A 16719-nucleotide genomic window follows, 5' to 3' on the forward strand; every position below is an offset into this window, starting at 1 on the left:
TATTAAAGTATCCAGTTATTATTTCCGTAAAATATCATCCCTTCCTGCCCCTCTGGATAGGAAGGTATTTTGTTCCAAGAGTTCCCACTAAGTCTTCATCTCTTACAATGGAACATAGTGCACAGCACTGGGTATTTAATCGTATCTCACCAGATCAGAGTCCTGTTTTTTTAAGTAGGTTTCTCTATTTTAACTGACAGAGCTGGGTACAACGTAAAATGAATATCATGCCTCTGTTCAAAATTAAGGAGAATTAATAAATGCTATCCATAACTAGGAGATTTTGTTTCTCAGCTGGTATTCAAAAGTGACTAGGAAGAAAGCATACATTTGCAAGTATCCATTATGTTCAAAGTATTGTGCTCAGTACTTTACATATGTCACCTCATTTAATCCTCACAGCATTTGAGGCTTTGAAAACCTAAGCATGCCCAAGGGTATAAAATACTAATTGGCAAAGCTGGGATTCAAAGCTTGACCTTTCTGAATACAATATTTATGTTCTTTTTACCAATTCGCATTACTTTTGAGGGTCTATGAAAGCTGAATTGCTGACTACTATCCATCTTGTTGGCTGAATTGAGGAATATTTATTAAAGAGCTTTGTAAACTGTAAATATTCTACACACGTACAAGGAGCTATGGGTATTCCTTAAGCATCTCTTAAATACATAACTAAGTGACTCTGCAGTATTAATAGTGTCATTAGTGTTAGAGAGAAGCAAAAAATATTTATTCTTTTTATTTCTAAGAGTAACATTGCCCAGTGTGTATTCCTCTGGGATACAGAGGAATGTTATATTAGAGAAGAGTTCTATCATCAAATATGTTTAGGAAACAATGAGCTTAAATTGGTTTCTCTACTGTAGAATTTCAGTGTGGAATATGTTGTCATTTTAAAATCTTAGAAAGGTAACATCTTTTCTGCATGCTTTTCAGAGTTCTTGACCCTGAACTCTTTTTGTGGGTAAGAGCATCTGTCAGAACTAGTATTCTATGGATCCCACTTGTAAATTAGTTGTAAAATTACTCATCAGAGAATGTTACTCTTAAAAATGTGTTCTGCCGTGTAAATTCAGACAAGGATTGTGGATGGCTATTTCTGAGATGGTAAGTATGGAAGTTAATTTATATATGTGGGTTGCAAAATAACTCATTAAGTTACCCCTCTAAGAAATAGATATGAGAGTTTCCCACTTTATATTAGATGATATAAAATATGACTTCTTATTCGTGTGCTTAATTAGTATTATGCATACTGAGATGCTTCAATTAAATTCAGAAACTTTGATGATTGAATATTGTGCATACAGTGTTGTGATGAACCAGATGAACAGCACAGAGCACATGGGAATTACATACTTACTATCTGCCGTCTTCTAAGCATTTTCAGAGTATTAGCTCCTGTCCTAATGTGAAACCAGGTACCATTTTTAATACATTTTAAAGATGAGGAGACCAAGCAAGAGAGCTATTGAATTATTTCCCAATGTCACACAACTAAAAATTGGTTGGGATTGGATTTGTAATTAGGCTGTGTGCCTCTAGGGCTTATGTTATTAACCCCTATGTGATACAATATTGCCACTTCCTTATTGATTTCTGATGGTGAAGTCTTTGTGGAAAAAATAATTTCTTTGTACAAAAGTGTACTTGTATTACTATAGTTTTCAAGATTTACAGCAGTTTTGAATGAAGTAATCACAAAAGGTAGCAGTCTTTTACCCTTCTTACAATTCATTTTTACCAAATAATTAATACTTTACCATGCTTCTCCCATGTTCTTTCATCCTTTAAAATAACATGTTTTTATTCAACAGATTTACTATTTTAGTCCATCATTTAGCTTGTGGGGGGTATATTATGCATATCCACAGAGAGGGGATGGCATGAGGGAAGAAAAATGATGCATTTGGAAAGTCTGTCCTCACGGCATGTGTAGATTCCGGAGAGAGACAGAAATGTATGTGAACAATGAAAGCACACATAGAAGGTATAGATGCCTTAAGAAAAGTCCTGGTGAGGTGCCATGCTGGCTCAAAGGACAGAGAGAGGACTTGCACTTGGGGGATCAGGGAAGTTTCCAGAAAATGATGGTATTTGAGGTTGGATGAAAAAGAGTACGCAGTTGGATGTGAAGATAAAGAGAGAAGCAGACAAGCACAAATAAAGGCATGGGGAGAGCCCCAGTGCTAATTTCATGTCCAGAGTTACTAAAACGTGCTGTATTCAGTTGGGTGTAAGCAGAAAGCAACTTTGTTCTTTCAGTGACTACCACTGCAAACCTCTCTTTAGACCTGCTTTTCTCTACCCCTTGGATGAAATCCGAAAAAGACCCTATATTTTTCCTGGTCATGCTCAGATAATAAAACAATGATCTTTTCCCCCAAGCATTTAAAACTTCCAAATCCAATGTAATATCAAAGCTCCCAACACCCATCCCAGTTAAAAAGTTTCCCATTGCTCAGCTTGAGCTTGCCCTGAGCTTGGAAGCCTGTAAGTGGGTGGGGTGTCCTGGGCTTCCTGTCCCTTCTCCTCACTCTGTTCCCAGGCAGCTGATTGCCATAACCTCCAGGGTAAGAGCAAAGGGGAGGGAGCAGGGATGAGGGATACAATCTAACTTGACTGGCTCAAGTATTACCTGAGTTTGGTGCCTTCTGTCCTAGTGTCAGATGTCCAAAACTGATTTGCACACCAAAGATAAGTTATACCATTGACAAGTTAATTTAATAATTCTAACACTAAAAAGCTTACTATAAAATTTTCATGTAATTGAAACAAATGCATGTTATTTTTAGGACTGTGCCTTTTTCATTTTATCTTTTTTGTGTAAAGGAATATACACATTTTAACTTTAGGAATCAGGGACATAGGGGTTAACTACCACCTGAAACCATCATGTAATTTAATTTTTAGAAAAGAATGCCAAGGCCTGCTCGAATGGGATTGGGAATGCCACAGTTTAAATTCTTTGCACATCAAATATATGTATTACTACCTTTAGATCTGTTTCATATCTAACCTGTTTTAAAAAAAATCTTAATTTAAAATCAACTATATGGCCCCAATTGTAGGATAACTTATGAACATTTGTGTGTGTAGCATGCTGTGTTCTGCATGCATTTCTTTGCTATTTGCCATTTGTTGAATTCATAGGTACCATTGTCCTTATCAATACACAAGAGAAACTCATTCTCTGTTTTCAGTTATTCCTAAAGTGTTAGCTCTCAGGAGAGACTCTGAAAGATTCTGTTCCTGTTTTTGAGCCCAGCAAGTTCCTTTTAACTGAGACAGTAATTTATAACACTGAATGTAAATGACATGGAATGATTTTTCTTAGACCAAATTAATTTGTTTCACTACTTTGACAATCTTCTAACATATAACAAAATCTAGATTTTTAAAAAATTGTCTTTAAATGATCTGATTCCAAAATTACTAAAATACATTAAAGACTTCAAATATTTAAAAAGAAAAATTCTGAGAACAATTCAAAGATTAAATTCACATAAAGGCAACCAAACTCAATAAAAGTAAATAAATTATAAATCCAAAGTTAACTAAAAAAAAAAAGAGTAGAACTAGATTTTATTCTTCTGTTTTTGGTTAATATACTTGTTACTATTATTTGAATATTTTATAAGGGTTGATATTTTAAATATTTGAAGAATTTTGGGGTAAATATATTCTCTATCAATATCATTGTTTTTGTTTATAATTAATATTCTTGTAATACAATATACTAATTTACCATGATACTGCAATATTAACACTATTTCTGTGCCCGAGATAAGTAATTAAAGGGCAGCCTTGGAATCCTTCTTTTCTGGTCTTCTTGTTATATGAAATAATGCATTTCTTTCTTGTTTAAGTCAAATAATATAGGATTTTCTATACATTACTCTATAGAAATTAGCTGTTAGTACTGCCATTGTTGTTATTTTTTTAAAACTCAGAACCGTTTGTATAAAAAGATTTGCTTATGTTTACATATGGCTATCAAGAAAAAAATGACATTATTTTGAAAAGAGTTGAAAAGGCTTTCTATGTTGGAAACATGCTGGACTAGGAATCCGAATATTTATGACTTAGCCTAGGCCTGCCTGCCTGTCTGATAGGGTTATGACATAGATCTAGTGAAATAATTTATGCAAAGGACTTTGGAAATTCTAAGGATGCATACAAATTAAAAATTTCATTCAAATACAGAATAGTTCAGAGTAAGATTTTCAGTATGTTGGTGAGGACTTTCTAGAACTTAATGTGTTATACAATCTTGATGTCTGTGAAATACAGTTTTGTTGAATATTTATGCAGAATATTCATAGGTTTTGTTTTTTTTGGTCTTCCATTATTCGATTTTGGCTTTTTGCTTGGTTTTAAAAATTTTCTGATTAAAATTTTAATCTGTACATTTGAAGTTATCTGATTTTCTAGAAAATTCAATAAATGAAGGATGAGGAATCAATAAAATTTTTAGAAATTTGAGTAGACATATATATTCCAAGGACTGATGTAAAAAGTCAAGTATGGTCACAAGATAAATCAGTATTTTAAACATTTCAGCACAAAATACTGAGGCACCACCACTAAGTTTCTGCTTACTGTTCAAGAGATAGAACATCCTTCTTGGTATTAGTCATCTAATGAGTGTTCTCTGGTTCTAGTGCTTGAATACTTGGGTTAGATTGCAATTAGTATGGGACCATTGGTGGAATGATCAACCTTCCTGTGATAGCATTTTGCAGTAGTTTGCCATGATATCAGTGTGTTTTTGAAACTAAATTGACTTTTAAAATTTCCCATCATCATGTGAGCTTGTTTGAGAGATATTTGATTATTTACTAGTCTCTGGTCTGAGGATTTACCATGGTAACCTCTATTGCATCCTTACTTTTGGCCTCCTCCCTCCAGCCTCATCGTATAGTACCGGAACTCATTCTGTCTGCTTTTGAGATTTCTTGTCAATGTTAAAGTTCTCAAAAAAAAAAAAAATATATATATATATATTTTGCATTACACGGGCCTCTCACTGTTGTGGCCTCTTCCATTGCGGAGCACAGGCTCCGGACGCGTAGGCTCAGCGGCCGTGGCTCACAGGCCTAGCCGCTCCGCGGCATGTGGGACCTTCCAGGACCGGGGCACGAACCCGTGTCCCCTGCATCGGCAGGCGGACTCTCAACCACTGCGCCACCAGGGAAGCCCTCTCAAAAATATTTCATGCTCCATAGTCAATTGTAGTTTCATTCTTAACATAGATTTTTCAAACTGTTCTTTGGTTTCTGAACTCAGATATGTACAGTAGCTCATATTTGTAAAATTTTCATTGCCTTCACATGGGTCATGTGGAATCCAGTCCATCTGTGAGATGCTGGGGATGGGCTACTTGGAAACCTTATAGTTCTAAGAGTGGATTTCAGTTCAGTCATTTGTTGGAAGAAGATTAATACCTTGCCTTTTACCAAAGTATGTGGGAAGGTGTTTTCATGTACTAGCACTCACTCATTTGCTCTCAAATACTTCTGTGCACATGGCTCCAGTAATTGAAATATTAACTCCCTTATTTGTGCATATGAGCGTGGATTTTGAATATTCAAAGGTAGAGACTGGCTGCTAAAGTAACCTATTATGCTTCATTGTATGGTCCCAGGGAAAGCAGTACATTTGCGCAATATGTGAAAGTGTGGGCTTCAGAGCAATGTCAGTCCTTAGTAACCTCAGCTTGTCATTTTGCTGTTAAGAGAACCTCTAGGCTTCCTGCTAAATATCAATTTAAGTTTAAGTCTGCATGCTTGACATTGGGGACTACTGTTCCTGAGAGGTGTGCATAATTCCCTTTAACATTGATGGAAAGGAGAGCACGACGTGGTGAAATATCCTTCTTGGGAGGACAACATTGTGAAGCTCATTTATTTCTCTAGATCGATTATGTGTGAACTGACAGTTAAAGCATTTGAACTCTTAGAGCTGTGACACAAATTTGTGCTAAAAAACAGATCATCACACATTACAATAAGTCCACAATCCCTAAAATTAGAATAAATAGGGACTGTTATCTATGACTCATTCAGTGACATTTCATCTCAAATATGTAGTGCATATTTTCCCATACATCCCAGAGGTAACAAACAGCAAATAATATCACCTTCATGTTTAAACAAACAACTGCATACTTTACATATTAGATTAGGGGAAAAAACCTCAAACATGTGGCAGCTATTATAGTACATAGCTTCAAAAATTAGATCACTTCATCCAAGTATTTTGTTCTTCATGAATGTTAGTAAACACCCAAGAAGGTTGAAATCTTCATATCAGATAGAAGAAAATAATCAAATATTGCTTTCTGGCTTTATTAGATCTGTTAACTATTTGCCAAATGGTCCTCTTTAGCTTTAGAGATAAAAAAGGTTGCCCTATAATCTTGATATATCAGAATACCTACATATAATATTTAATAGCACAATTTTATGCATTAGAAAACCTGAGTCATTTCAATAATAAATTTCATTTCTAATATCTTTTCCCATTTTTCCCTCAACTGTCATTGTTTTTTATCACAATTTACTGCTTGTATTCACATTTTTTTCAATTCTTCTCTCCAGTAGTTTTTTCTCTTTATCCTTTTCTCTCTCATATTTTTCCTTTTTAATAAAATTCCATTTTCAGCTAAATTGAATGTATTTTGAATTTGGACGTCTTCCTTGTACTCGTCATTGATCACAATATTACCCTTACAGGAAATAGTTGGGCGTTGTTGGCATTTCAATAGGGTAATTTTGATTTCCAGAGGAAGAGATGCCTTTCTCTCCACCATCTTGGGATCTTTCTACCTTAATAGCTTTCGCACCTCCCGGACTTTTTAATATTTTTCTCTCCATCAGGTATTTTTCTGCTCTCTTCAAATAAAATGGAGTTTCCTATTTTGAAAACAGCGTTTGCTTGATTCTCCTGCTACCTTCAAGCCACATTTTTTCTAGTGCCTTTTACAACACTTGTCAAATAAATGACTTACACCCTCCACCTCGATTTAGTCACCGCCCACCTTAAGCCCCTAAAGACAGATGTAGTGTAAACCCTGACAGTTGGCTTTTTTTTTTTTTTTTAAATGCCAGTGCCTGACTTAAGCTTTGGTTTCAGAGTCATCCACTTCAAACCACTTCCTAGATGGCTGTCTCAGATAGGCACCTTGACCACTTCCCAGATGGCGGTCTCGGATAGGCACCTTGACCACTTCCCAGATGGCTGTCTCAGATAGGCACCTAGACCACTTCCTAGATGGCTGTCTCAGATAGGCATCTTGCCCCAGCCCCCCACCTTCCATAGTCCAGGCTTTTTTTTTTTTAGAGATCTTGGTTTATTTTGATAACCGACCGCTTGGGCCGCTTGCTTTTTCTCTTCCCAGGCTTTAAACTCCCACTCTTACGTTTTTCATTCACCAGTAGTGAGTCTGCAAAACCCTAGGCCCAACCCTTGACCCCAACAAAGGCAGAACTCCAGGCCTGCTAGCTCTCTCTTTCTCTCCGTCTCCCCTCAAGAACTTGCTTTGTGGCCTCCAGGTGTGCCATGTAATTTCCAGGACCCGTAAGTAACCTCTTTTGTTTTTATTGCTGAGGGTGTCTTGCAATCATAATAAGAATACAAGGCCCTGTCCAGATACAACATAGGTTATTGATAGGCTGAGACCAGCACAGAACAATAGGCTTCCTACTATTTGCATCCCAATTCCAAAATCATGTTCAAAAATGTTGCCAGGGACTCTCTAGATATAAAAACAAACTCTCTTTGTGTTTAATCCTGAGGTTTATTTCTTCATTTTTTAAACATCCTCTTTCCTTGACCTTTGCTGAAATTAACATCTGAATTTTTCTTATACATTTTCAACCAATATTTTTCTCAAGCCAACTTGAGAAAGCCAACTTCTGTTTGTCCCTTGGAAAAACTGTTCCTTCTTCCTCTCATAATGTTAACTTAACCTCTATGTGGATGATGTGAGAATCTCCATATGTCTTCAAAGGCCATATTTTTTTCCCAATGTCTACTTAATATTTTCACTTGAAGTTACACCATTGTCTCAAACGCAATATGTATTTCTGTTATAAACTTCAAATAAATTATGTTAAAACAAATTCTGTTTATCAGGTCCTAAACCTGTCATATTTGAATAAACAGCCTTCTTTTTCCTCCTCTGTACATGTCAAACACATCTACAGAGGAGGAAAAAGAAAGCTGTTAAATGTCTAACTAATTATTTTCTTTCCACTTTCCATTCCATGAACACCTGCCTAGTTTTACACATTATCATTTTACAACTAGAGTATTTCAGTGACAATTTACCTGGTTTCTATGCTCCCAGAATAAGCCCTTTCTCTTGACAATCATGGAAAGTTTATCTCTTCGAAACATTGCTGTGTAACTCCCTTGCTCAAAAGTGTAATGGCTCTTAATGTTCTAAGAAAAAAGTACATCTCATTCACTGAGATTTCAAGGTTAGTTTTTTTGCCCATAATTTACTTTAAACAATTTAAAATTTTTCATTTTTACTTCTCATTAACACAAAGGGGACTCTTGCTCCCCAGCCAGATAGATGCATAATCCACGGGAATACTTAACCAGTCATTCACTTTGTAACTTTCTTTCCCTCACCCCTTTGTGGCTCTGTACTCTCCTTCAAGCCTTACCTATTTCCTGCCTCCTTTAAAATTGCCAAAATCCAAAACTCAGATTACTGTGCCCTTCATTTGGCATTTTTCCTGTAGTGTCCCTAACCAGACTGTGTGTGGAAATAGTCCTTACATTTAAGTATTGTGCCTGCCCCCAGTAAGCATGAATGCAAACAATACAGAAGCAAGAGTGAGTGATAGAACTCAGTAATTATTTGGAGAAGTATTTTCTCATTTAATAAAATTGAGTTGTGCAACCTTAAATTGTCTGTTAAACCTGAGGACAAAGTTTAGCTGAAAGCGTTTCTTAAAAAATATAACCCTGAATTCTTCCTTAGATTGCTTTGATTTAGGACTCTCTGTTAAGGATTCCTTCTTTTTGGAAATCATGCTAATTTTCCAGTGTAATAGATCTGCATTTTATAAACCTAGCCATTTTTTCAAGAAATGTAGATTCTCTTTGAAGCTGATTATAACATCTTCAGATTTTGGCATGTGCAGTATTATAGAGAAAAAAAAGACTCAGTGAGTCTGAACAGTTTTATGAGGATAATCGCTACCTATTTGGTTTAGAATTTCAGGCAGATAACAATGACTTTTTTAAACATTCTCCTAATCATTATTCATGTACCCATGCAAAAACATTGACTGGATGCCTTCTTAGTGCCAAGAATTGTGTGAGAGAATGAAAATAAACCATGCTTTGCTCTCAGTTTTTGCTTCCACTATCCTCATTTTTTTTTTTTTTACATTTTTATACGGTTACTTTTATGCTTAACAATTCTGTTTGTTTATAACATTCCCAAATTGGGTAATGAGATAAAAGGGGGCATGTGTGTGTTTCTTATTGTCTAGAAAAGTGAAAACCAGAATGGTAATATTCACAGACACTGTTTACTAATGTTAGAACAATAGGGGCTGGTGGTTTTTAAGGGCTGAATTAGATCATGATGCTCTATGGTATCATTTAGTGAGGAAATCACTCCTCATAGTATGTATAAGTTCTGAGTTAAGGGACCTACCAACAGCATATCACTTAATTTTTAAGACTGAAATTTTACTTGAAAAATATGGCTGAACAGCCAGAAATTTTGTTTTTTTGATATGTATGCATAATATACATAATAAAATAGCTTGTTTTCTAAAATAAACTCTTGACTCTTTAAATTTTATTTTGTTTCACTTAAAGAGCCCAAATCGATCTTAGATAAGGAAATAAATCACTCATATTGGGAATGCAATAATTTTTCCAAATCATAACATTTATTTCAATAAAAGTCAAGTTTCTACTTGAGTCCTAATTCTTCTAGGAAGCATGTTTCTCCTAAGAGAATCCATCCAGTTTGGTGGTTAAAATGCTTGCTTTTAAAACATGATCAAAGAAAAGGGGGTAATTATTTTATGGTAAGGGAGGACTACCAAGGTAAGCCTCAATAATAAAACTAAATAATCAAGAAATTTTCCATCAAAACATAGGTATTTTTTTTCAAATTCGCGTATCTTTGTTCATAGTCACGGATTTTGGAAAGGTGTTACAGAAGTAGAAAGGGACCTGAAGTGATCATCTGGGGCTGCCTCTTTGCTTTAAGCAGATACATTGAGGACCCCTCGAAAACAGATATCTATCTGGCAACCCCAGGAATGGGACCTCACATCTTCCCATGGTATCACATTACATTGTTTTATTAGCTGTATGGCAGAAGGCTTTTTCTTAATCTGACTGGAATCAGCCTTCCGTTTAACGTGCCAAATATTTTTTTTTCTTTGTTTTTGTTTTTGTTTTTTTTTTAACATCTTTATTGGAGTATAATTGCTTTACAATGGTGTGTTAGTTTCTGCTTTATAACAAAGTGAATCAGTCATACATAAACATATGTTCCCATATGTCTTCCCTGTTGCGTCTCCTTCCCTCCCACCCTCCCTATCCCACCCCTCCAGGCTGTCACAAAGCACCGAGCCAATATCCCTGTGCCATGCGGCTGCTTCCCACTAGCTATCTACCTTACTACGTTTGTTAGTGTGTATATGCCCATGACTCTCTTTCGCCCTGTCACAGCTCGCCCTTCCCCCTCCCCATAACCTCAAGTCCGTTCTCTAGGAGGTCTGTGTCTTTATTCCTGCTTTACCCCTAGGTTCTTCATGACATTTTTTTTTCTTAAATTCCATATATATGTGTTAGCATACGGTATTTGTCTTTTTCTTTCTGACTTACTTCACTCTGTATGACAGACTCTAGGTCTATCCACCTCATTACAAATAGTTCAATTTCGTTTCTTTTTATGGCTGAGTAATATTCCATTGTATATATGTGCCACATCTTCTTTATCCATTCATCCGATGACGGGCACTTAGGTTGTTTCCATCTCCGGGCTATTGTAAATAGAGCTGCAATGAACATTTTGGTACATGACTCTTTTTGAATTTTGGTTTTCTCAGGGTATATGCCCAGTAGTGGGATTGCTGGGTCATATGGTAGTTCTATTTGTAGTTTTTTAAGGAACCTCCATACTGTTCTCCATAGTGGCTGAACCAATTCACATTCCCACCAGCAGTGCAAGAGTGTTCCCTTTTCTCCACACCCTCTCCAGCATTTATTGTTTCTAGATATTTTGATGATGGCCATTCTGACTGGTGTGAGATGATATCTCATTGTAGTTTTGATTTGCATTTCTCTAATGATTAATGATGTTGAGCATTCTTTCATGTGTTTGTTGGCAGTCTGTATATCTTCTTTGGAGAAATGTCTATTTAGGTCTTCTGCCCATTTTTGGATTGGGTTGTTTGTTTTCTTGTTATTGAGCTGCATGAGCTGCTTGTAAATTTTGGAGATTAATCCTTTGTCGGTTGCTTCATTTGCAAATATTTTCTCCCATTCTGAGGGTTGTCTTTTGGTCTTGTTTATGGTTTCCTTTGCTGTGCAAAAGCTTTGGAGTTTCATTAGGTCCCATTTGTTTATTTTTGTTTTTATTTCCATTACTCTAGGAGGTGGGTCAGAAAGGATCTTGCTGTGATTTATGTCATAGAGTGTTCTGCCTCATGCCAAATATTTTTTAAAGTGAAAGGCCAAATCATGTCTCATTCATACTTTTCTTCTTATTAAAAAAAAAAAAAGTTTTCTTCTTTTAATTGTTTAAATAAATCTATACCTTGATCTTCAACTCTAAATTCTAAATTGTTAAATGTTTAAGAAACCTGCCATTCTTAGACATTCAGAGAGCTAGATGATGCCATGAGGGGAAATGCCCGTTACTCTAATTGTAAATATTCTCACTAATGTTTTCCAGTTTCTTTTCTCCCTAAGCTTACTTCTCTTCAAATAATATAGGAAAAATGTGATTCCATGTGTAGAAACTGTAGGTAGATTTTGACTTATATTTAATTAAAACATCAAAATTATTTTTTTCAAATTAAGAAATATTTAGAATAGTTTTTATGGAAAACATAGTCTGTGCTCTTAAAGATTAAGAAAAAAATCAGGAGAATATTTTAGCAAACCTTGAAGAATCTTTTTTTTTTCTGAATTAAACTCTATAATGCTATGATACTAAGTTAAAGGCTATTTAGATTCTAAAGCAAATAGTGTACAAAATACATTCCTCGATCAGAAGATTTTCTGGAAAAAAATAGTCTAGCTAAATTATGCTACCTATTGTAAGCAATGCTGCCAGCTTATTTAGATTCTTAACCTCTAGCAATAACAGATTATTTTGATAAATTATTCATATTTCTGCACTGTGCACCTTTTGCAGTTTGCATATCTGGCAGCAAATAGGCTCTCCTTTCAGGCTTCAGTCCTCTTGGTCAGACAGGATGGCCGAAGGCTGCTTCATGATTAATTTCATCTCAGTGGGGTTATTATCATACTGAAATTAGCAATGCCCCTGAAATATGCTTTCCTGGAGCTACAGGCACAAGAGGCTTAGTTAGTTTAAGAGCTTTTAACCGTATAGTAAGTTTTAGCTTAATTGTTAACCTTTCTCTATTTGGGGAGTATGTACACCTAAAAATAATACTGGATTTTACAAGACTAGAAAACAATAATTTAGAGCTTGATTTAGCAGCTCATTGGATTGCAGGATAATTTGTCATTAGTTTCTAGTATCTTATTTAAAAAGGATGTATACTTTTGAACAATCAAGGAGGTTTTTATATTGCTGGTTCAAAGTTTACTGCTGAATCAATAAATATTAATTTTTCTTCCGGTTTGTGTAAAAGTCATTCAACTTTTCTATATTTAGTTTTCTCACCTAAGAACAGTCTAAATGCCTTGTACCATTGCAGAATTAGCAAGAGATGGCTTTTAAAGAAATGTTTCCGGAAAATATTTTAAATTCAGTGATTTGGGGTTGGGAAGAACTGTAAGATTTCTTAGAAAATATTTAAAATGTAAGTGTGGTTCTCTACAATGCTATTATTGTTCATCTGCTGTCCGTTAGTCAAAGACCAATACTAGACACGCAGTGCAGCAATCTGCTTGCTGTTAAAGTTATGTGAACCCTACATTTGAAAACTCAGTGGATTCACACTTCACATTAAAAGAAGTCAGAGTATAAACAGAGTCCTGTAGATGAAAAGTTCATGATATTAAACTAATATTTAAACCTATATGCAAAAATTGATTTCTTAACAAAGTAGTTGCAGACTCAATATATTTTCAGTTTGTTAAGTCAGACTGTTTCATGCCTAAGGAATCAGAAGACACTAAAACATTTGGCTAATCTGATTCATGACAATTTGTTTATATAAATACAACATGTTTCAGGAAGCTAAGAATACTAACTATTCTGATAATTTCCTGCTAAAACATTCCCAGGAGACATATACTGACACTTAAATCTAGGTCCATCCTGTCTCTGATTTTGAGCTCCAAAATATTATTTATGGATTTCAGAATTATTATAAACTTCAGTTGAATTTTCTTATTGTCCTCTGTTCTTATTTAAATCACTATTTTATTTCAAAAATGTAACTATAAAAATTATCTAATAAAAAATTGAAAAAAGGAAAAATTATTTGATATAATAAAATTTTCATTTGGGCTGCGTGTAGTAGAGGCAGTGAGTAATACAGAGGAAATAAGACTGGCCATCACTTGATAATTTTTGAATGGGTGTTGAGAGCACCAATGAGGTTGGAGCTTATTATACATTCGTTATTTTGTTATATATTTGAAAATTTTCCTAGTAAAAGGTTGGTTTCATTTTCAGTTGGCAGTAATCAAAAGGAGAGAGAAAATTATGTATACTGAAAACTTGTTTGTAAAGATTTAATGTGTTTTCACTCGTGTAGTGTTTTTTTACCGCTCACTGCTGTGGCCTCTCCCGTTGCAGAGCACAGGTTCCGGACACGCAGGCTTAGCAGCCATGGCCCACGGGCCCAGCCGCTCTGCGGCATGTGGGGATCTTCCCAGACCGAGGCACGAACCCGTGTACCCTGCATCGGCAGGCGGACTCTCAACCGCTGCGCCACCAGGGAAGCCCTGTCTGGCCTTCTTAATGTACATTTATGGTCTCAGAGTTGCTTCCTTCTTAAAGCGTTGGTTTTGAAAATGGAAATACTGTACACTAGCAGATGTCAAATCTGATCACCTCTGCATGTGTCCTCAATAGATTAGAGGCTGACAGAGGAACAGAATGATCAATGGGAGAAGTTATTAATAAGGCCCTAAGAAAAGCTCTCCATAATTCACAATTGGGTATACCGGGTGGTCCAACAGAATCGTAGGCATGGAGAACTCATTTAGAATCAGTGGTCTAGGGATTCCCTGGTGGCGCAGTGGTTGAGAGTCCGCCTGCCGATGCAGGGGACACGGGTTCGTGCCCTGATCCGGGAAGATCCCACATGTCACGGAGCGGCTAGGCCCTTGAGCCATGGCCACTGAACCTATGCGTCCGGAGCCTGTGCTCCACAATGGGAGAAGCCACAGCAGTGAGAGGCCCGTGTACCGCAAAAAAAAAAAAAAAAAAAAAAAAAGAATCAGTGGTCTAAGAAGACATTAAAAAAAAAAAAAAAGAAAAGATGGGGGAAATTTGAGTATAAAAATGCTAAGGTACTTTACTGACAACTATTTTTAATTTTTTTTTTTTTTTAAATCAGAACTACTCTACAGTTCTCTGATATGTTGAGATCTTTAAGTAGTAAAACACCTAGGCAGTTTAGGGTACTTTTGATGATCTTTCCTATGTATTCTTGTATCCTTTCATCCACCTTTTCATTCACCAATTATTTATTAAATACCCACTAAATGCTAGTTATAGGGTAGAGTAATACTTAGAAATGTATTAGTTAGAATTCACTATGTGTAAATCTTGATTAATTCTGATTTGAGACCAACTATTCTAGATGTGACAAAGGTAGCACTAACATGATAGTTGCATGTTCCTCCAGGAATAAAAGAAATTAATAATAAAAAGATCATAGGTAGAATGGACTCAATTTAATTTTGACAAAAGATATTTTGTCTTAAGAAATAAATTTAGGAATAAAGTAAACCATATATGTGGATAAATAATATTTCTTTTATACAAAAACAGAATGAAAAATTACTATTTTTGTATCATGATTATAATACAAATGAATAATTATCTCACCAACAAGAGGTAAAGCATGAATTAGAAATTAAACCTCTGGTGTTTGGCCAATGAAACATTGATTCTTTGCTTATGATTCTTGGCCAAGTTATTCTGATGCAATCTTGTTATTTTATAATTCTAACTAGGATTATAATATTAACCTGTAATCAACATTTGATGATAATTAAATGAAAGATTATAATATATGTGTGTATCAACTACTACATTTACACCTAGCTTAGTACATACAAATAATAGGTCCTAAATAAATATGTGATAAATGAGCAAATAAAGATTAATACCTAAAACAAATGAGCAAATCTTCCTTCCCATGTTGTTAAATGATAATTCAATTATTGAAAACTTAGTAAAGACAATCATGAACGATTATTTAGTGAAATGTGAAATGATCCATTGCTTTAAAAATCTTTATTTCTCCTTTATTTTCATGCTAATTAATCAAATAATATATTTAAATGTCTATGGTATAAGTGAGGTTTTTTTGGTACCCCGTTTCTTTGAAGAGAACATTCTGAACAAAGAAAAAAAAAAAAGCCAACGCAACCCCCCTAAGGCAAGAGGGAAGAAAGATTCAAAATGAAACTTGCTCATACTCTCACAACACATATTGTTGTCCAGGGCCATGGTTATAGTTGATGGGCACCACAGCAGTGTAGGGAATGACATTTTAGGTCAAAAGCTTATCCTGGAATTTGGTTGTTCTGGGCTTTGTTCTCTTATTAGTTACTCAGTGACCTTCAGTGAGCCACTTTATTTATGTCTTAATGCTCCATGCATTTCAAAGGGCTAATCATACAGAAATAATATACAAAGAATTCTGAGATTTTCAAATTCAGGTGCTAAGGGCTTCCTCGGTGGTGCAGTGGTTGAGAATCTGCCTGCCAATGCAGGGGACAGGGGTTTGAGCCCTGGTCCAGGAAGATCCCACATGCCACAGAGCATCTAAGCCCATGCGCCACAACTCCTGAGCCTGCACTCTAGAACCTGCAAGCCACAACTACCGAGCCCATCTGCCACAACTACTGAAGCCTGCACACCTAGAGCCCGTGCTCAGTAACAAGAGAAGCCACCGCAATGAGAAGCCCACACATCGCAATGAAGAGTAGCCCCAGGTCACCCCAAGTAGAGAAGGCCCACGCGCAGCAACAAAGGCCCAATGCAGCCAAAAATAAATAAATAAATAAAATTTAAAAATCAAATTCAGGTGCTTAATGAATGCAAAGTATTCCATGGTCAGTTAACAGTGAAGCAAAATAGTTTTGGGAAACTTTATTTTATGATTTTATTTGGTTCAGTTACTTTATTTCTGTCTCGGTAAGCCTAATTCTCAGTGGTTCTCCTAATAATTGTGTTCATTTCTTAACAAAAATTCTGAGTGCCAAGGGCAGTGTTTTTATGTTTGTGTTTTTATAATTTTTCCTTTTTTTGTTGTTCTATATCCTTCTGAAATAGTACTTCATGGT

At 35.6% G+C, this 16719-nt stretch overlaps 1 protein-coding gene across 17 annotated transcripts in view; it reads left to right on the forward strand.

The window, feature by feature from the left end:
* Positions 1-16719, forward strand: part of TRDN (triadin) — a 373079-nt gene that overhangs the window by 207690 nt on the left and 148670 nt on the right. The window lies entirely within an intron of this gene.

This window comes from Pseudorca crassidens, chromosome 13 (genome assembly GCF_039906515.1).
Source record: "Pseudorca crassidens isolate mPseCra1 chromosome 13, mPseCra1.hap1, whole genome shotgun sequence".
NCBI classification, from domain to species: domain Eukaryota; kingdom Metazoa; phylum Chordata; class Mammalia; order Artiodactyla; family Delphinidae; genus Pseudorca; species Pseudorca crassidens.